Raw genomic sequence first — 21,793 nt, forward strand, 5'->3', positions numbered from 1 at the left:
TCCCATGGTGTAAGAGCAGCACTTGGGACTGTGAATCCTGCAATCTGAGCTGAAGTCTCGGTAGGATCTGAGGGCAATTCCTGTGCCACAAACCCTGCTGGGTCTTCCAAGGCTCGATCTTGCTCTCTCCAATGCCATGAAAGCCTGTCTTTTACCCGCTAGCTGTTGTGACTTGAGCACAAGAGGGGATGTTTGATCCAGAAGCCTGGCCGTGCCTGGAGTCCTGTAGGTAGGGTTGCGAGCTCCATTTCCTCTGAGTCCTGAAGCTGGGCTGCAGCCTGGCCTAGGAGGCAGCCCTATTGGTTGACCTACTGGCCCAAAGTCAGTTGGGCGGCGTTGGTGTTCCCCAGGGATGCTGAAGGGCCTAAGGGAGGGAGGCTCAATACTCCCCCCTATCAGTCAGGGCGGAAGAGGAGGGCTGCAAGCAGGGCCGGCTTTAGGCCGATTTGCCCGATTCCCCCGAATTGGGCCCCACGCCGGCAGCGTATGTCCCGGAAGCAGCAGCTGTTGTTGCTAGGCAACGAGAGACCATGGCCGGCTGAGGCAGAGGCAGCCCCGTGGGTGTTGCAGGTCAGGAGGGGGGAGGGGGGAGAAGGCACATGTGCTTTGCAGCCCTCCTTCCCCTCCCCCACCCCCAGCACTCACCTGGAGGAGACGCCGAGGGAGCTTCTGGCCCGGTGGGAGACAGGAATCTCTGCCGTGACCTCACTCACCTGAGCAGCTGCTGGGGCTTCCAGCCGTGAGTGTTTGACCCTGTGATTCCCCGGAGGGTTGTAACATTGGGCTGGTTTTGTGGTTTTCGTGGTGTTGCTGTTTGAGGGTGAGTTGGTGCCTGTCTGTGTCTGTTTCAAAACTAAAGTCGGGATCATGTAACCCAGGAAAAAAGCCCCGAGCCGGTACTTAGTGCTGTGAACTCCAGGTGAGAGAGAGAGGGAGGTTTGGAGGAGGAAACCAAATACATCAAGAGGGGAGAATGCGAAAGGTCTGCAACAGGGCAGGCTGAGACTTATCTCTCCTCCCCTCCCTTCCCGGCAAGAGGGGAAACAGAGGCACGGAGTGATCTGATTCCCCTCTCCAAATTATTTTGCAAAGAAAGAGGACGGGGGCTCCTATCCAGACCAGTTCCCTTCCCATCAACTCTGCTTTCCCTGCTGCAAGATCCCTGTAGGGGCTGAATATTTCCATTAAACTATGGCTCCTTCGTTTGCCCTACAACAATAAATTAGACCAGCTTTCGGGGGGGGACTATTCCCCTCCCCCAAAGCTGTGGGGATATTAAGGTTTTTTTGAGGGGGGGCATGATAATATTCCAGACCAATCAAATGCCCAGCTCAGCTTTCTAGCCATCCAGCAGCTAGGGCAGGGAAGGTAGGTGCTCTTGGTGCAGAGTGGTTGCAAAACAGGGGTGAATTTAGCAGGGGGGGGTCCGGTTGAAATCCCGCCTGATGCAGCCACACAGAATCGCTGGCAGCACTGGGAGAGGCCAGGAGTGGAAACAGGTGCCCTGGGGGTGGGGGGACATTTGTCGTCAGTTCTGGGCTCTGGGATGGACTAGGCTGGGTGGTGGGTTCAGTCTAGTCTTCCAGCCTGTTGCTCTCGCTGGGGTTTGTGGTTTTCATCTGGCTCTACCGAAAAGAGCAAACAACCCCAGTAGAAAAGGGGAGTGTGAGAGGCAGGAAGGAGTTTGTAAGGGGTTAAAGTGACCCATCAATGAAAGAGTAAAACCCGAGTTTGACTGGGTTTCCCCCCAGCCACCACTCCTGCAAACACTGGGCAAGGGGCAGCCCCATTCCCCACCGAGGCGATGGTGAGGGGCAGCAGAGGAGGAAGGAAGCCACATGTGATGGCAGTCCCCATCCCTCCCCCCCAAGCACCCACCACCCCCTCTCCGGCCCCCAAACTCTGTCCCAGAGCCTGCACCCAGCCCTCCACACTCCCTCCCAGAGCCTGCACCCCTCCACCCTTCCTGCACCCCACCCCGTGCCCCAGCCCAGAGCCTGCACCCAGCACCCAAACTCCGTCCCACTCAGCCTGGGCAAAGCTCTCCTCCGTCTGGCTCCCAGCCCCTCTCCAAGGGTTGCAGGTGTCTGGAAGTGCTGCCTTCCACACCTTCCTCAGTCCCACCTCATCCATTCAACAGGGCAACTGATTACAAAGTGGGGGGAATATCTTATTCTACTCCAAGCAAAAAGACATTTTTCTTTTACCTTAATTACACGACCTTTGGGGCCTGCTATAACATATTACCAAGGTTCAATACAAAGTCATATAAAAGTTATACAAAAATGCACAATGCAGAGATTTATCTACAACTGCATTGATTGACTGCGGTGTGCAGTAATATAGTGACCCCCTGGGTCTTTGAATGAGGCTTTATACTTGGGGGGAAGGGTGAGGGGGTAAGTGGCGAGTGGGCAAAGAGGCGAGCAGTGAGCCAGCAGGGGTTCTAGGGGCGGGCATGGGGGTTTCTGGCAGGGGAGGGAGAAGGTGAAAGGAGGCAAGTGGTGGGGGGGGACTGACTAGGAGGGATGCAGCAAGCCAGCAGGGGGCTAGGGGGTGAAGAGGGATGTGATGGTGGGGCTGAGCAGGGAGGGGGGCAGGTCCTATTTTACTGCTGTGATCTGGTCACCCCATGTGCCGTTTCTTCCTCCCTCCGCCCCCGAACCTTGTTTCGATTGGGCGGAGCTGGGGAAGGAGGGTTTGTTTCCACGGGGCCGGGCGGCGCTGGGGGGGGGGGGGAAGGATGGGGGCAATTTTATATTAATAAGGAAATAATTTATAAATTTTAATAAAATAAACATTAGTGAAGAAAATCAGTTGTACAACTATCAAAACAAATTATTTTCCTGATATGAAAGTGCAAATCAGCTAATTAATATATGATGCAAAGTATGTAATAGATAATGTTGTTATTATTTATATAGTCATGGAAACTAAATAATACATGGAAGAAATGAAAGGGTTTTTTTTAAGGTTTTTTTTGTTTTAGTCATCCCTGCCGTGGCCCCATAGAAACTGTTCGAATTGGGCCCCGCACTTCCTGAAGCCGGCCCTGACAATGAGGCTAATCATCTAGTGGAACAAGCTCTGCAAGGGACGTGGTTAATTCCCCATCACTGCCCTGTGTAAATCAAGACCGCAGCTCTTGCTGCAAGACACCTGGTGTGTGGGTGTCCCTGTTCCCCCTTCAGAACCTCTGGTACATGGTGCTTCCCTCCTCCCAGTTCAAGATCCCCAGCGTGTGGGTGCTCCCATCCAGGATCTCTGGTGGGTGTCTCTGTCCCCCACCCCATGAACTAGCTCCCGTGTGTGGTTTCCCTGCCTGCCCCCATCCGGGATCTGTGGGTGTCTCTGTTCCCGTTTTCAAGATCCGTGTTGGTTGGGTGCGTCCCTCCCCCAAAGTCAGAATCCCCAGCGTGTGGGTGCTCCCATCCCCCCTGCAGGCTCTGCGGGAGGTGTCTGTATAAAAAGAGACCGTGTCTCACTGTCTTGTCCAGGCTATGCTGCAGGGGGTATTCACAGGCGTGATCCCACTACTGATAGGCATGGGAGTTTTGACCTGCTCCATTTCTGACCTGGGCCGGTTCACCCCTCCTTAGGCAACCTGGGGACCCCAAGCTTCCCCGCGATCACCATATTGATGCTGAACTTAGTGCGGACACTTGATCGGCACAGCCCCCTGCAGCTTAGAACTACTGAGCTCAAGCGATCCGCCAGCCTCAGCCTCTCCAGGAGCTGGGATCACAGGCACCAGCCACGGAGCCCAGCTTGTTTCACAGCCTGGCAGCTGGAGCTTTAAACTCTGCTTGTGAGCTCTGTGCCTTGGTCAGACGGGGACAGCCTGGAACTGGGAAATGCTCCTGCTCCTCCCGCCCCCGTCTCATGTCGAGCTGCAGGCGCCGCTGTCCTGCCAGGTAAGATCCCGGATGTTTCGGTGCCCCCTTTCCCCGCCCAGGTGTCCGGGTACCTCTGCCCCCCATACAGAATCCTGGGTGTGCGGGTGTCCGTCCCTCTGCAGAGGATCCCGGAGTGTGGATGCCCTTGTCCCCCCCTACAAGATCCTGGGTGTGTGGTTGCCACTCTCCCCCCAGTAGATCTCTGGTGGGTGGGTCCCCAGGGCGTGAGTGCTCCCATCCCCCGATACAGGCTGGGGGGGTATAACTGGCTCTCCCTGTCCTGCCCATGCGGTGCTACAGCAGCTGTTCACAGGGGCAGCAACCCCACTGCCACCCTGCAGCTTTAACCTGCTCCAGGGGTGACCTGCTTCACCCTCCTAAGGGAGCCCGGGGACCCCGAACTGCCCAGAATCACCTGATTGATGCCGAGCTTAGCACAGACACCGGCTCAGCCTGGCAGGGAGCTGCCCTGAGCCCTGACAATCAGCTTCCCTCCGCCTCGTGCTGCACAGCGAGGATCCCACGCGAGAGGCTTCGTGCCCAGTTTGTTCAGGAGCGTCCCAGGCTCCAGCTGTAAACTCTGCTGGTCAGTTCTAATCTTTAGCCACAGGGGGGCGGCACTAACGGTCCCATCTAAACGCTGTTTGCGTTCAACCTTTCGGATCGCAGATTGTAACCCGCGGGCAGATCTCTGAGCGCAGCCAAATCCCTCCCCAAACTGAACATTGAAGCAGCAGCTCCCATTGGAAAGAGCAGGATTTTTGCCTTTAAAAACAAGGAAAATGTCTACAGCGATAGACTGAAGAAGCTCAATTCATTTCATTGACTCCATGAATGTTCCTCTGTGTCCCCCTAGGAGTCAGGACCCACATTTTGGGAACCACTGAACCCTACTCGCTAAGCAGGGGCTAGTGATGCCAAAGCCCAGGGAAAGGGAGAACAAGTGCGGGGCCCCCAGCACTGGAGCCATGTGAAGGGGCTGCAGGAGAGGGGCAATGGCTGGTGGCCCACGGAGTTAAGGGCAAAGGGGGCACAGGAGGGGCAGGAGTTAGGGGTGAAGGAGGTGCAAGGGTTGGGAGTGCAGGAGCTAGCGGTAAAGGGGGAGTGGGGATCGTCCAGGGGCAATGGGGAAGTGCCAAAGTACAAGCTTTGCCCAGGGCACCATTTTCCCTAATGCTGGTCTGAGCAAACAACTGTAAATGACCCTTCAGTGAGACCAGAACCATCATGTAGAAAAGCCCCTTTGTTAAGTGGTGGTGGCTGAGGGCTTAGGGAGATGGGTTAGAAAGCAAGGGGTGTCTTTCTGTGGAGGTTTGATTCTTGCCTGCTAGGCAAGGCTGGTGTGTGGTGTCTCCATGGCTGAACTTTCAGTGTCTGATCTGCCACAGGAAGCCAAGTCTAGACAAATTCAGAGGCTCTATGCCAGGGTTCCTCAAACTTCCTTTCACTACAACCCCTTTTTGCAAAAAACAAACAAACAAAAAACTTACTACATGGCCATGGAAAGAGGGACCAAGCTCCTCCACACTGAGCAGAGACAGGGGAGACAAAGCCTGAGCCCTGCCCCAGTTGGGGAGGACAAAACCAGAGCTTGAGGGATTCAGCGCTGGGTGGTGGGGCTCAGACTTTTGGCTTCAGCCCCAGGCACCAACAAGTCTAATGGCAGCCCTGGTGACCCCATTGAAACAGGGTTATGATCCACTTTGGGGTCCTGACTCTCAGTTTGAGAACCACTGCTCTATGCTGATGGGAGAGAGTTTTCCTGGGGGTGCAGTTAATCCACTTCTCAAGAGGTGGCAGCTATGTTAGTGGGAGAAACTATATCGGTGGGTGCGCAAGCTGTGGTGTTTGCCACATTTAAGAAGTTTAATCAAACCCCATTTTTAAAACCACCTGTGGTCTGGGAATGGCAAAGGAGCTCGAGGAATCAAGGTTTGTCCTTCAAAGTCCTTCAAAGTCCTGGACATCACGATTCCACACTCTTAGTGTCATAGGGATCTTGCTCAGTGGTAGAGTGCTTGATTGTAGTTCAAGTAATTCTCAGTTCAAACCCCCGTGTTCTCTTATAACCCTATTTCTTTTTTTAAAAAAAAGGAAAACATTTTCATTTCCATTCTCCATTATGTTCAGGGGCTCCTCTATACAGGAATGCTTGATATCAATGTAAACACTCAACATTTCACTGTCCAAATGCATAAAAACCTAGCAAAGCTGTCCATCAGCTGAAATCAGTTCCAGTCCTCTAAGTGTCTAGTTTATGTTTTCATCAGTTAAACAAAGGTATCATACGAATGTACATTTGCAGATCCCTCTTCTCCAGGAGCTATGTTGTGCAGAAGAACAAGAAGCACATCCAGCTGCAGTTCAGGAGTCTGATGACCAAAGAGCCACCAAATGTTCTGAGGGCTGGAGAAAAATGCCTTCTAGTGAGCTATTGAAAGAGCTCAACCTGTTTCGCTTATCAAAAGAAGATTGAAAGGTGACTTCATTGAAGTGTTGAAGGGCCTTAATGGAGAGAAAAGATTGGGTATTAAAGGGCTCTTTAATCTAGCAGAGAAAGGCATAACAAGACCCAGTGGCTGAAAGGTGAAAAGAGACAAATTCATATTACAAATGAGACACAAATATTCAACAGCCAGTATGATTCACCACAGGAACAAGCTACCAAGGAAATTGGTGGATTTGCCATCTCCTGATGTCATTTAATGAAGACTAGATGCCTTTCTAGAATGTATTTGCCCCAAAAGTAGCTATTGTGTCATACAGGAGGCCTGTGATATGCAGGGGGTCAGATTAGATGCTCTAATGGTCTCTTCTGGCCATAAAGTTGACTAATTTCTGAAAAACTGAGTGTAGCATTGGGAGCAGTGTCTGATGTTTTCCTGTCTAGCCGGCTTGCTTCCTAGAACGAACGCTCCTTGAGTGGGGTGATCCACAGGGAGTAGCTCAAACCTGCAAAGTGCCCGGGCAGGGGCAGGACATTAGCACAGCAAGGGAGGGGTGTGGCAGTAACATCACAAAGGCCTTTTGCAGGACCTCAGACTATTAGTCAAAGGTGGTGGGGAGGTGGTGACCTCACAGAGAGATGCTGACATCAGCCAGGCAGGACAGGGGTGAGGGGCCAGGGATACCTCAGAGACCCCTGTGGCTTTGCTTCAGCAAGTCTCCTTCTGGAGGTCTCTCTTTCAGGACTGAGAGAGTATTCGGGTTCACAGATGTGAGCGCCAGGAGGAACCTCTTTCGAGTTTTCTCCTTCCCTTTTCCTGATTTTACTAGAAAACAGCCGTCCCTGTTTAGAAGGTAAGAGCCTCCTTGAGGTTTGAAACCTGTTCAGTCTGGTCCATCTGGTGACAGTTGAATTCTACGCATGGAAAACACGAGCTTAAGGGGGCCGAATTTTATTCCGCACCTGGGATTTTGTCCCTTAGAATCACTGGGGACATTAGGGTTTGTCCTTTTTGTTTCATCTTTTCCTTCATCCCTCCCTCCCTCCTTTCTCTTTGTCTCTTGCTTCTTTTGTCCTTTCTCCTTTTCCCCTCCCAACACCAGGATGTGTGTGTGTGTGTGTTGCAGGGGAGTGCTCTGCAGCTCCCACTGTGGGTGGTCCACCCAAAAATGTGGGTCTGAAATAGTGCTTGGGCAGTGATCCCCACTGGTGACCTGGGCCATCCTTTGGGCTCTCTGGTGAGAACCCTCAGCCTCCCGTCCTCTGTCTCTACCCTGATTGGCTGAGCAGGGGGTTATTGACAGGGAGGAGACTCCGGTCCTTGTTCTTCTCTTTTAAGACCAAGTAAATAAGTCATAACCAGTCATATGTTTGACAAATTTTGCTGCTTTCTGCATTAATTGTCTCTGAGCAGTTCATGATTCTCTCTAACATTGCAGTTCTCCTCAAATACTTGCTGAATAATTACTGTGCACTGTTGTTGGTCTGGAGCTCATCTGAGAGCACTTTACTCAGGTCATTCAATGTCTGAAATTCATGATCTGATGGTTAGTTTGAAAATCAGGGCTCTTGGGTCCTATTCCCAACTCTGCCACTGGCCGGCTGTGTGACCTAAGACAAGTCAATTCTCCTTTCTCAGCCTTAGCTTCTCCCTCTTTCAAGTAGGGATAATAATGATCCGCTCCTACCTACGTCACGGTGGGAGGAGGATGGGGATCCATTGGAGAGTGTCACTAGGAGTAGTGCATCATATTAGGTGTCCTATCACGTTTACTCAGAGCAGATTAACACATAATAGAACAGCTGAAATAGTCTATTTCATTTGTATTTTTTTATTTTGAAATTGTTAAGAGCAGCAACTACTTAGCTCAGACTGAAGCATCTTATTTCATTTTCAAGATCTAAGTGTCTCTTCTTTGTGTGTGACGAGACAATTTAACACACTGTGACAAACAGGAGATGCTTTTGTTTTGCAACAACATATTTTTGCAAAGAACTTTCATCCTACTTGTTATGATTTTGAGAAACAAACTGGTTTAGTCTGAAGGGGGTTTTCTGACAGAAACAGTTTCAATGAAATTTCCCCACCATCTCGATTCCTGGGCTCTATCCCTGCCTCGGGGGGCGTGGGGGATGTCTGTTAGAACAGGAGTCAGGACCGTTGCCTTCTCTTTCTGGCTCTGCCACCACCTTGCTGGGTAGGTCACTTCCCTTCTGTGTACCTCAGGCTCCTCCCCATCTGTCCAATGGGAACAGGGACAGTTCTCGAACTCTGGGCGGTCATGAGCCTGAGTGAGATAAGGGGCGTTAAAACCCTCTGTGAAGGAGAAAGGGGAGTTTCATGGAGTTTAGCACCAAGGAATTCTAAAGTTTGCTAAAATGTCTAGTCTGCGGAAACAAGAAATGGTCGGGGCCAAACTTTTTAACCACTGCCTTTTTTAAAGCCCATTCAGGGATGTGAGTCCCTGTCTTTTAGGTACCTGGGGTTCTTTGCCAGCAGGAGAGAAGAGGTTCCTGCCTCCATTTTTGTGGCCTTAACAAACCAGGTGTTGTGCCCCAGTTCTCGTCTGAGATCCCTGGAAAAAAAACATCCTCCCATCCATGAACAAGACAGGACCTATCTTTAAAAGGGGTACAAAGAGACCCCTGGGACTTACAGACTAGCTAGCCTCACTTCCACAGCTGGGGAGATCCTGGAATACATTCTTAAACAATCAGTTTGTCAGCAGCACCTACAGGATACTTTGGTTCTTAGGACTAGTGAGCATGGATTTGTCAAGAACAAATCATTCCAAACCCAGCCTCTTTCCTTCTTTGGCAGGGTTCCGGCCTAGTGGAGGTGGATAAACAGTAGATGGGATCTAGGACATTCTCACAAGCAAACGAGGGAAATGCGGTCTAGACGCAATCAGTGTCATGTGGGGGCAGAGCTGGTTGAAAGCCCAGACTCCAAGAGCCCGTCTCCATGTCTGGCTGTCCAACGGAGAGGGTGCACCTAGTGGGTCCGGCAGGAATCAGTTCGAGGTCCGGTACTATTCAATAGTTTCATTACTGATTTGGAAAATGGAGTGGAGAGCAGGCTTCTAAAATTGGCAACCCACACCAAGCACTTTGGAGCACAGGATTGGAATTCAAAACGCCCTTAACAAATTGGAGAATTGGTCTTCTTGAGCCAAACTCCATGGCTGGGCCCCTCTCTCTAGACTGGGCTGAAGTGAAACCCCAGAGCCAAACCCTCCTCCTCCTGGGCCGTGTGCTCCGCCCTGGAATGGTCAGATGCTGCTTAGCACTGTCACAGCAGCTTTGGCTGGGGGATTCTCCCAGCACTTTCCACTAGCGGGAAAGTATTAAATCCCAGCAATGGAACCCAGGAGTCCTGACTCCCAATCCCCTGGCCCAGTCACTCCAGTGGAGCACACTCCCTCTCAAAGGCAGGGGGAGTGGCCATGAGGGCTGCTTGTAATTGCCAGCTGTGGGAGGGAGTGTGCAGCAGTGGTTAGCGAAGGGGCCTGGAAAGAAGGACTGCTGGGTCCCATCCATCCTTCTGACACTTGGTGTGACCCTGAGCCAGTAGCTTCCCCTCCCCAGGCCTGTTTCTCATCAGTGGGGTTGGGGTCACAGTCCCGACACCCCAGGGGGGTTGGGAGGCTCCAGGAAGGTGTGTAAAGTGCTGGGATTTCAGGATCCTGGAGGCGCTGTCACCCCCGCACTAGGGTGATGTTCTGCACCCCCTGCTGCTGGCCAAGTTTCTCCTTTCCCTGGCAATAAGACAGACTCTTGTTTTCCCAGCCAACCAATCACCCAGTGTCATCACCCTGCCTGCTGGCTGGGTCACCACCCCCCTCTCCAGCCTGCCTTGGGCTTGGAGTGTGAGGAGAAGGGCGAGGGATGACACTGAACATCCTCCATCCATCGCTCCGTCACCAGAGACAGTGAGTGGCATTAGGGTTCCTCGGTGGGGTCCCCCATCTGTCTGGGGGGAGGCAGAAAGAGGGGGAGAGAATCTCTCCCAAAGGAGATTGGATTTGCAAACAGCCCCCAGGAGCCCCTCACTCTCAGACCGGGGAGGGGCTTCTCCAGAGCCATCTCCAGTGTGTTTGGCAAGGTCCCAGCAACGGGGCTCCCAGCCCTTCCCTTGTGGGAGACTGTTCCCCAGGCCGAGAGTCTCTGAGCTGGGCCAGAGCTGCTCAGCATGGAGCTGCTGAGCATGGAAATCAATGGGAAACGAGGGGGCCCTGGGCTTGCTATGCCGAGGGACTTTGAAGTGGGGAATGGTTTCCCAGGAGAAGTCCGGACTCCTGGGTTCTCTTCCTTCTCTAGCCTGGGCGGGGGGTTGGGGCGTGTGAGTGTGTCCTGGGCTGGCAGGAGGGAGCTGTTTGTCCAAAGTGACCGATGGTCTTTGTGACTGACCCCAGTGCTCGAAAAGGACGAGACTCCCCGGTTCTTGCAGCCCCAGGGATGAGGAGGGGGAGCGTTGAGGGGGAGCAGGTCATGCAATGAACTCCTGCCAGTGTGTGTAGCCTGCACTCCCTGCACCCCTGTGAGGGGAGGAGGAGCTGCTCTGGCTGGGGCAGGGATGGAGAGGCACCAAACAGGCTGGTTAGTGAGAGGCTGCCCTGACCCCGGACTCACGCCTGCTCCCCGCTCGGTTCCAGGATGGCCGGGCTCCTGAGGATGTCCAGGAAGAAGCCTCTGCAGGTGGCCCCAGAGCCTGAGAGAAGCAGCTGCCATCTTCCCCAGGAGCGGGGCGGCCCCTCCATCCCCACTGGCGGGGAAGGAGCTCCCGGCCGGGCCAGGAGGTGGAAGTGCCCAGCCTTCTGGAAGAGGAAACCTGCTCCTGGCGCAGGCGCCGAGGTGGGAGAGGCACCGGCCAGGCCAAAATGGAGCTGGGCCAGGATGCGGCTGGGCAGGCAGGACCCAGCCCAGGAGCAGAACCGGGCAGGGTGGCTCCGGGGCTTGTTGTGTGGGCAGCAGCGGCCCCAGGAGCCCAGCCCCAATTTCCAGCAGGAGGCATCGCTCTGCCCCGTCAGTGGGGACCTTCCAGCCTCCCCAGGGCAGGAGGTGGAGGATCCCTCTCCCAGCCCCAGCAGCTCGGCCCGCTCCCCATGGGACAGCAGCAGCGCCTGGGACTCGGACAGCAGCGAGGCCAAGGGACGCTTCTGCTTTGTTCCAGGTGAGGAGCCAGGCTGGGCTCAGGGAGGGGTGAGGAGGGGGCTGTGAACACCCCAGGCCCAGGCCCTCGAGCAGTGCTATGGGGGCGGGTCCCCAGCTTAGGTGTCTGGCCTGAGCCACTGAACCCCACTGACACTAGATGCTGCCACTTTAATCCTTGGTGCTCCATTGGGCGGGGGGTGGGAGGTACCCCCCAGGGAGTCCAGGACAGTGGGGGGGGGTCTCTTTGCTATGGACTCCTGAAGGAGTTGGGGGCTGACGACACTGAGGCTACTTGGAATCAAATACGTTTGAGATACAAGTACAGAGCCCATGTTCATAACTTCAACTACAAAAATGGTGCACACGTACAGCCAGCGTCATTATCACCAGCCAATCATAACCTTGTCCTAGACACCTCACACGCCAACCTTTGCACAATATTTGCTGCACACAGATAACAGTGGTGGCAGCAATGATCTCTACGGTCCCAGTTCATATTAATAACATCACAGAAGGCTACAGAGAAGCCAAGCCGCTCCCTCTGCTGGAGCAAAAGCCTCTCATTTATCTCCTCAACTCCGCTCCATGAAAATCTCCACCCCTCCCCCGGCACTGAGAGACCCCCTCACTCCCATGGAGATTTGTAATTGTTCTAACTCTTCCTTGGCCTTGTCCAAACAGTTTTCCCAGAAAAATGATCAAGGACTTTTCAAATGAGACAAACAAACCAAACCAGAGAACGCCCCCCCCCCCCAAAACCCAGTTTGGGTCTGATTTTTTCTACTGAAATTAGGAGACAATAAAACTCATCCCTCTGTTGGCCAGAAACCAAAGCTAGACCTCCCCCGCTGTAGCTGTGACTTCTGCTACCGAACTACCAATGCGCTGACTCCTCTTGTGAGACATTTCTCTGCACAATACTGCTGCTAATCCAGTTACTGACTCCAGGAAACATTTTCCTTAGCCTGGCTCCGTGTGTCACTGGTTTCTCTAGCAAAGATCAGTCCCTGGCCCTGTGGTCCAGACATCCTCATTCACATCAAGCTTCAAGTTGAGAATCATTTCCCCGTTCCTGCTCTGTGGGAGGGGAGACTTTTAATCGCGCTCTCTGTGCGACTGCACATGACTAAGCAAAGAGAACAAACCCGCAATCCCCCCCATGCTTTGGGAGCCAGGTTTGCTGTGGGAATTCTGTAGTTCAGATGACTTCACGCCTGGGCATTGTGATTCTTTCCCAGTTTCTCTGGCATTGGGGCAGTTTTGTGCTCACAGCTGTGATGGCCGAGTGGTTAAGGCGTTGGAGTTGAAATCCAATAGGGTTCCCCTGCGCAGGTTCGCAATCCTGCTCACAGCGAGGCCTGTGTTGTAGCCAGTCTCTCACCCGGCAATACCTCTGTACAGCCCCCTGAGACACTCTCAATTCTCTCCCCACCCCAAGTAAATCCTGTTCTGCTCCTTTCATAGAGATGCCTGGGACACCCCCTCACACTGTGTCCCTGAGGGGTCAGGCAAACTCTCAGCACCTGAAGCCTCTGCCACTCACCTGGTGCCCCATAGATCAGCCATAGCCCTGGTTCTGCTCCTCTCTCTAGGGTGTGAAAGGAGCCGAGTCAGCGACTCCATGGGAGCTACGGGGCTGCAGAACCAACAGAGAAAAAATAGGTGCTCAGCACCCACTGGCAGCCAGCTCCCTCCCCCCGCCACTACATGCCTTGCCGTCAAGCTCCTCCTCTTCCCCTTCAGTGACTTCCACCTGCCAGTGACCAGCTGTTCAGTGGGGTGCAGGAGGCGCTGGGCGGGGAGGGGGAGGAGCAGAGACGGATAGAGGTGGGAGAGGGAGAGGAATGGGGCAGGAGGGGACGGGGTGGGAGTTTGGAGGAAGGGGTGGAGTGAGGGCAGGGCCTGGGGAGGAAAGGGGGGGAGTTGTTCCGGGACGGCCCTGAAGGGAAGCACCGACTATCACAGTGACAATACAACTGACCAGCCTTGCAGGGGAGGCTGAGGGAGATCCGCACTCAGCAGGTCTCTTCTCTCCCCCACGGTGAGCCAGACACTGCTCTCTCCTGGCTCTCACTCCCCACTTCCCTCCCAAAATGATGCCCAGGGGGGGGAAGCAAGGACAACAGGGTGGGGCGGTAAGTGGTGGCCAGACTCTCACCGCCAGGGTGACCCTCAGGAATGGTGCCAGAGGGCTGCTGGTCAGTGACAGGCAGGAATAGGGGATGAAAACTCCTTTGTGCAGCTGAGGGAGGGCAGTACCAGGGAAGGGGCTTCTGTGAAAGTGGCCATGTGGAAGGTGGCAGGGATTTGGGGGCCCAGGAAGTGGCACTTGATGTTCAGTGCCTTGGAGCAACTGGACTTGGCCATGGTGGGTGTTCATAAAATGCACATTAACAACTCTAGGGTAGCTTGATGGTGATTGGTGGAAGGGCCCATCTCTCTGGTCCTCCAGGCCAGGGAAGAATGATGGGGTTGGAGTCTTGTTCTTCACATTCATGGTGCGAGTACAGAAGGGGCTGAAGCTCTGACCAGGGAGGGCATTACTGGTGGGCTTTGTGCTCCATGGCACTGGTTACTGCTATATTAGTGTGTATGGTCCCCAGTTAAGGCGTAAAAGGAAAGTTAGAATCATAGAATCATAGAATCTCAGGGTTGGAAGGGACCTCAGGAGGTCATCTAGTCCAACCCCCTGTTCATAGCAGGACCAAACCCAACTAAATCATCCCAGCCAGGGCTTTGTCAAGCCAGGCCTTAAAAACCTCTAAGGAAGGAGATTCCACTACCTCCCTAGGTAACCCATTCCAGTTCTTCACCACCCTACTAGTGAAAAAGTTTTTCCTAATATCCAACCTAAACCTCCCCCTCTGCAACTTGAGACCATTACTCCTTGTTCTGTCATCTTCTACCACTGAGAACAGTCTAGATCCATCCTCTTTGGAACCCCCTTTCAGGTAGTTGAAAGCAGCTATCAAATCCCCCCTCATTCTTCTCTTCTGCAGGCTAAACAATCCCAGTTCCCTCAGCCTCTCCTCGTAAGTCATGTGCTCCAGCCCCCTAATCATTTTTGTTGCCCTCCGCTGGACTCCCTCCAATTTATCCACATCCTTCTTGTAGTGTGGGGCCCAAAACTGGACACAGTACTGCAAATGAGGCCTCACCAGTGCTGAGTAGAGGGGGATGATCACATCCCTTGATCTGCTGGAAATGCCCCTACTTATACAACCCAAAATGCCATTAGCCTTCTTGGCAACAAGGGCACACTGTTGACTCATATTCAGCTTTTCATCCACCGTTCTATGGAAGTTCTATGGAAGGAACTGGCTCCCTTCCTCTGGACCACACGGTGTTTGGTGTCAGGGGGGATTTCAATTGTTGCACCGGCCTGAGGACTGCTGGTCCTGTTTTCCCGACCGTCAGAGGAAACTCTTCTATGCTGAGCACTACCTGGCGCAGGTCTGTAGAGAGGTTGCCTTAGAGGACGTGTTTCTCCACAGTGGAACCAGTGGAGGGTTGGCAGTAGCCTCCTATTCCTCTGACCCGAGCTCACACCAGCTGCAGAGGGGATACACCTTTCTGCGGGGACAGGCCAGGAGTCGCACTGACCGGATTTCCGTGAAGGAGAGCACGTCGACAGCCCAGTGCAGGGTGGAGCCAATGGACTGTTCGGATCACACAGCTCTCACCGTCTGCTCAAAGTGGGCAATTCCCTGACCCACAGCAGAGGATATTGGAAGCTGAACATCCAGAGCTTGCAAGATAAAGAGGCAGGGTGGTGAGGCCTGGCGGTGTTGGCAGAACGGGAAAGCATCAGAGGGTTCTGTGGTTACCAGGGGGATTGGTGGGAGTCGGTGAGGGAGGAGTTGGTGGCTTTGTTCCCATGGTCGTGCAAACACCACAACATTAAAGAAACCAACAGTGCCAAGTCCTGCAGCGTCGCCTGTGGGATTTCCACAAGACCATCCAGGCAGGGGAGCCAGTCAGTGTGTGACTGTATGACCGGATCAAGCGACAGCTGCCCGAGTTCCAGGAGATGAGGCTACAGTTGGCTGAAATGAGCAGGAGCTCTGAGTGAAGTATCCGGTAGTGCAGGACCACAGTCGCTGGACGAGGAGAGAGTCCCGTGAGAGGAAGCCGCTGGTGGGAAGCAATAAGTGCAGAGTGGAAGTCAGCCAGCTGAGAGTCACAGGGGCCTAAAAAAAGTACACAGCAGTAGGTCCCATGGAGTAATGGGCAGCCCTCAAGACTTTGAGTCTTGGAATATGAGTTCAAATCTCAGTGGGACCTGGTGATATGTGATTTTGCTGCAAAGCCCTGGAGCTCAATGTGCTTGGCTACCCTCTCTCCGGGTGAACTAGAGTGAGTTTTTTCCCTCCTGCTGGGTGACTGATGCCCACTGGAGATAGGTCTTTGGTCTGGCTGGTTCAATGGGCTGGATGCTATAGGTTGGGGTCCTAGAACTTAACAGTCTGGCTAGAGATTCCTGCGGGTTGACCATATGGTTGTTTCTCGCTGCTTCACCTGATGCCCGCAACTTTGGTCCCTGCAGCTGCCACACTCTTCCTCTTGCCCACATGGCATTTAAAGGAAGGAGGGCCAGGGCCAGGCTTCATAGTCAGGACTAGGCAGGAGGGAGGAAGAGTCCCAGGCTGGAGCCCAGCACCTCTCCTCCTCTGGGCATCTAGAGCAGAGGCGGCTGGTGCTGACAGCTCCAAGGGACGGCTTAAAAGCTACAGAGCAACCAAGGGCAGGGCAAGAGGAGGGGAGAACCATGCCTATGCGTGGCCAGCAGACAGCCACAGAGACACCCGGCCAGCCTGCTCCCTGCTTCCTGGCATGACAAACCCCCACTGAAGGCCACCCACAGACCAGCATTCGTTCTGTGGCCGGCCAGCATCACAAGGTGGTAGGAAAGCAGGTGGGGCCTTTGACTGTTCCCACTCAATGGGCTCCTTTTGGTGGTGGGACAGGAGATATTTCCCCCAAGAGGCTTTTTCCCAGCTGCTGAGAAGCACAGAAGTACCCGGTGTTTGCTCTTAGGGTGAAAGGGGTTAATACGTTTAGGCGGCCTGGCTAGCTCAGCTGGCAGCACCTCTGGCTCTTACTCTGAAGGTTGAAGTTACAATTCCCTGTTTGGGTGCTTGGGGCTCCTCTTCAACAATACAACACACAGTCTGCCTAAGCCCCCACCCAGTAACCTGGGGAAACTAACCCTGGCCACTGGGTGCCTCTAAGAGGCGATACTTTCCCCACTCACACTCACTGAGTGTAGAAAAGAAACCTTAATAAAAAGGAGGAGAATCACCTTGTATTAACTTGGGAAAACACCACAATGAGGATTCATAACACAACACTATGAGCAAAACACCCCCCCCACAGTGCGCTGGGCAGTGGCCTTTTGCCTTGGGCTCCTAAATCCAGACACCAGAAGCTCTGTGGATGTGCCCCTCCCTTCACTGCACCTCACCCACAGCTGCTGTCCTGGGTCAGTGAAAACCCAGAGTTCACCTCTCACCTCCGGGGGGGGAAAGCCCCTTTCTCCCTCCGCTGTCTGGCCACATTGCTGGCCACTTGCCGTTCCCCCCTGTCACCGCTCTGCTGGCCACCCTCTCTACTCTGGGACGTCTTGTGGTCCCACCAGGAGTGGGGCAGGCTCCCTAAAAGCAGGGCCACCCAAAGGATTCGGGGGCCTGGGGCAAAGTGGGGGAGCGAACATAAAAAAGGCGCCACCTGCTGCGGCTCTTGTACTCACTGGGCGGCGTCCGAGTCTTCAGTGGCAGCAGGTCCTTCACTCGCTCCATGTCTTCGGCAGCATTGAAAGACCTGCCGCTGAAGTGCCACCAAAGACCCGGACTGCTGCCGGATGAGTACAAATTAAAAAGGTGCCTCTAGCCAGGGAAAGAATTCTTGGCCAGGGCTCACGGGGCCCCTGTGGGGCGCGGGGCCTGGGGCAAATTGCCACACTTCCCCCCACCAGGTGGCCCTGCGTAAAATTAGTGGCCACCAGAGCCTGAACAGTAGCCTCCCTCCCCTCACTCGCCCTTACGGTCATTACAAAGGGGCAAGGCAGAGCTCTCCCATGTTTAAAAGCCCTGGGGTGTTGTTCCCCCCTGTCCAGGCACCCCTGGGGCCCTGCACTTCACACAGCTCTCCCTGATTTCAGCTGTTAGTGAGGGAGCCTCACTGCTAGCACAGACTGGGCAGTTTGTTGCATGAGAGACACTGTCCCAAAGCAGGACTAATGCTTAGAGCTGGTTATCAGTGATTTCAGATCTGTTGGTCTGCAGCAAGACTCTCCATTGAGTCTTAACCAGCTCTGTTATTACACAGGGAAGAACAAAAGGGTCAAATGGGGCCTGGAACCCTTAAGAAGAATCCACCCCACCGAGTACAACACTTGTCGCTACCTGCTCTCAACCCCACTGAGAATGTTTTGGGGTCACTCCTTGCCTTTATCAGCCTAGGGGTCTTGGAGAATCATAGCTAACTGGTGCTCCAGTTGCACACTTGGTTAGCACACAGTACTTATAGGGCAGTGCTGAGAGGAACTATGCTGAGATTGTGAGTTCAAGCCTCACCTAGAGTACTGGTTTTCATTAGCCAAATGACATCACCCCCTTATTTGGCCCTGTGGAATGTAGAATTCCAGCCCTGAGGAGGGGAGGAGTTAAAAATGCCCCTTCACTTATTACCTCCTCTCCAGAGCACAGGTTAGAATCTACAATCCTTTCTCCCCCCCCAGTCCCTGTGCCAGGATCCCTCAAGCAGAGCCTGGAGTCCTGCCCATGGCGTCTGTACTATTGACACAGACTAAGTGACAGGGACAAAACACTCAAATCCCGCCTGGTGCGGGGAACCAGGTTTGCTCTTCAAATTCTGTCGTTGGTACATTTCCAGGCCTGGGAATGTCCCACAACAGCATTTAATGGGAAGCTGCCTGCAGAACATTTACACTGCACAGAACTCCTGCGGAGGAGGGGTGGGAATTAGTAACATTTTGAGGATCGTTTGGGAAATGAGCCTTTGCTGACAAGGTTTGTCTCTGTTCATATTTCACCTTCAGGTGTTATGTTGAGGGATATTTAGTATATTTTTGGGAGGTTAATAACTATCTCCTCAACTTTATTTACTCAACTTGAAAATTGGTGTCACTTGATTTTTGCATCTCCCTGTGAAACTACAACTGACACGTGTGGCTTTCTACAGGGGGTCATGATGTTAAAGTTGGGGAATTCAGTCTCTGTACTTCTGGGCAGGGGGGTTGCTTTTTTACAGCTGCCTCACGGCCAGGCACACCGGGCTGTTAGCTGCACCCACTGTCCTTGCCAGGGGCCCCTGCTGACCCCTGGGCGGCTGCACTGCCGTGCTGGGGTGACTCTGCAGGTGGAGAAACTGCTGTGGAGCAATGTAGAGCAGGTGCAGGAAGGAGACGGGGTCACTATTCACATTCTGAACTGCACAATTTTCCAAATTTGGGAAAAGATTAATAGATTCATAGACTTAAGGTCAGAAGGGACCATTATGATCACCTAGTCTGACCTCCTGCACAATGCAGGCCACAGAATCTCACCCACCCACTCCTGTAACAAATCCCTAACCTATGTCTGAATTATTGAAATCCTCAAATCGTGGCTTAAAGACCTCAAGGTGCAGGGAATCCTCCAGCAAGTGACCCGTGCCCCATGCTGCAGAGGAAGGTGAATGTCCGAGAACAAGTCTAAGGGGAAGGTGAATGTAGGGGCAGCATGGAAATTAATAATGGGAAGATGATTTGCGAAATTAGTTGTCACTGACAAGCTTTGTCTCTGTTCCTATTTCACATTGTGGTGTTAGTTAGAGGAATCAGTACAGATTTTTTTACTATATTGATTAAACACTTAATTTTATTTAACCAAGCCAAAAACTTAATGTCACTTATTTTTTCTCTGTCCTAGCAAGAATGAATTGAATTTTGTGACTTTCTGGAAAGTGCAGCGAGATTAAATGTGGGGAATTCAGTATCTGTGTTTGTGAGCTGATGTTTTCCTCTCACAGGTCAGTGCCTGCATTGAAATACCAAGAGGGATCTAAGGGCTGGTGTACGCTGGGCACTGAACTGGCAGAGCGACGTCTCTCAGGGTGTGACCACCACCCCCCCAACCCATAGAGTTAAGGTGACCTAAGCCCTGGTTAGATAGTGCTAAAGAAAAGGAAGAATGGTTTTGTCCGTGTAGCTATTACAGGGATGGGAAAACCCCTCCAATCACTGTCTACTCCAAAGTGCTATAGCAGTGCCACAGCAGCATTTTAAGTGTAGACAGAGTGAAACTAGATCTGGCTCCAGTTTGCACTGTGGATGCTCAGGTACTAATACTATAATAACAACAAGCAACATAGAGCTTGCGTAGTTGGCAGGATTTGAACCTGCGCAGGGAGACCCCCAATGGATTTCTAGTCCATCGCCTTAACCACTCGGCCACAACTACTTAAGCTACAGTTGTTCCACTATATGATGATTTTGTTCTCACAGAATTGTCACTTCAAATTGTTTGCTCAGACCAGCTTCCCCAGCACACTCATGGCTGCGTTAGTGTAAGTGTGTCCTTGGCTGAACAGCGAGAATTCCTGCCCATTTCCCTTCCGGTTGGAGCAGGATGAGAGTGTGTCTGTGTGAACGACATTGCTGTAGATTGTTGTTCATTCCCCACTCTGACAATTCAGACAGTCCCTTTCCTAGTCAAATCTCCAGCACATCGTTCCAATAGCAGGGGGCAGGATTTATCTGGGGCACTTAGTTAGGGCTGGTGCATGAACTCAGCCCTGCATTCCATCCTTGATGTTTCATGGACTAACAACAGCAGCAGAAAGAAAGAGCGGAGCCAATATCTCCCTGGCAGGGATGCAGGTGCCACGTCCCCTCTGTCTGACCGTCGCCATTGCAGGAGAGAAGGGTTCACTGGAATCGAATGCCCTGGCTCAGACCAGAGACACAGGGAGGTTTTGCTGTTCATGGACCTGTGCAAAGGAAATTTTGTCTCTGTGTGAAACTGAGGTCGGAAATGAAACGTCCACATGCTGGCCCAATGCTCTATGGAATGTGGGTGAAGGACTCGGGCTGAGAAATGATTTAACGGGGGTTTGTATTTATTGCCCCGATTAAAATCTATGGCTAAAAGGCAGCCACTGTTGTTAGTACTTGTACCTGTGTAGGGACACCCCAGTGGGTGTCAAGTCCATTGCCTTCACCAGGGGCAGTCGATTATTTTATCAAGATACAAATTTCTTGGTCAAGGCCTGGACTCCAGAGAAAACAATACACTGCTGATAAGCAGAAGTACATCAAAAGATTTTGCAGCCACCATGTGCATAACTATGATGTGTCGTGTTTCACTCTATATATCTGGTGCCACCTCCTTTCCCTTTAGCCTTGTAGTTGACTAAGGGCAAAGCTGAACATCTCCTCAGATACCAGGGAGTGTTTATGTCCATTCCTGCGAGCTACACACGGGTTTGATGTTGCTGCTTTCAGTCCTCTGGCTCTGGCGGGATAAGGAACAATTCAGGCTGTCACTGAACTGAAGGAGGAAGATCAGTTTTTGACAGGGAGAGGGACGCCTCCTCTTAAAGGGGTTTGTCTGGCTGGCAGTCCTGGTTCCCAGGTCTCGCCCGTGGGGCTCCAGAAGTTTTGGGACCAGGTCACTCCCTTGGCCCCACCTGCTCCCCACAGGGGCCTCAGCAGTGCAGCGGAGCTGAGCAGCATCTGCCTGCTCCCTCCAGTGGCTGCCGGCCCCTCCGCATGGCAGGGTGGGGCTGTGCCTCCGTATGCTGCCCCCACCCCGAGCCCTTGCAGCCAATGAGATGCTTTGGGGGCGGTGTCTGGGGGCAGCAGCACATGGAGGCCCCCCAGTCCACCCCGCCTTGGAGCCCCAGGTAAGTGCTAACCCTAACCCTGACCCCCTCCCAGAGCCTGCACCCCCTCCCCCTTCCCACACCCCCCCTCCTGCCCGCCCCCAATCTCCCACCCAGAGCCTGCACCCCCACCCCTCCTCCTGTTCCCGCTACCCCCTGCCCCAGCCCAGAGCCTGCACCCAGCACCCAAACTCCATCCCAGAGCCTGCACCCCAGAACCCCTCCCCCACCCAAACTCCCTCCCAGAGACCAGCCTCTCACCCCTTCTGCACCCAAACTCCCCCCAGAGCCTGCACCCCTCCTGCACCCCAATCCCCAGCCCAGGGCCTGAACCCTACACTTCCCCCCCACACACCCAAACTCCCTCCCAGAGCCTTAGGCAGGTGAGGGGCAGAGTTTTGGGGGGCGGGTT

The 21,793-nt window shown here is 53.3% G+C and overlaps 2 non-coding genes across 2 annotated transcripts; one reads left to right on the plus strand and one right to left on the minus strand.

The window, feature by feature from the left end:
• Nucleotides 1-12,767: 12,767 nt before the first annotated feature.
• Nucleotides 12,768-12,850, plus strand: TRNAS-UGA. Its single transcript has one exon. It is a non-coding gene; the product is annotated as a tRNA-Ser (tRNA).
• Nucleotides 12,851-19,875: 7,025 nt separating this feature from the next.
• On the minus strand, nt 19,876-19,958 carry TRNAS-AGA. The gene has a single exon. It is a non-coding gene; the product is annotated as a tRNA-Ser (tRNA).
• Between the last annotated feature and the right edge of the window lie 1,835 nt (nt 19,959-21,793).

Source organism: Mauremys mutica, unplaced genomic scaffold, assembly GCF_020497125.1.
Source record: "Mauremys mutica isolate MM-2020 ecotype Southern unplaced genomic scaffold, ASM2049712v1 Super-Scaffold_100391, whole genome shotgun sequence".
Taxonomy (NCBI): domain Eukaryota; kingdom Metazoa; phylum Chordata; order Testudines; family Geoemydidae; genus Mauremys; species Mauremys mutica.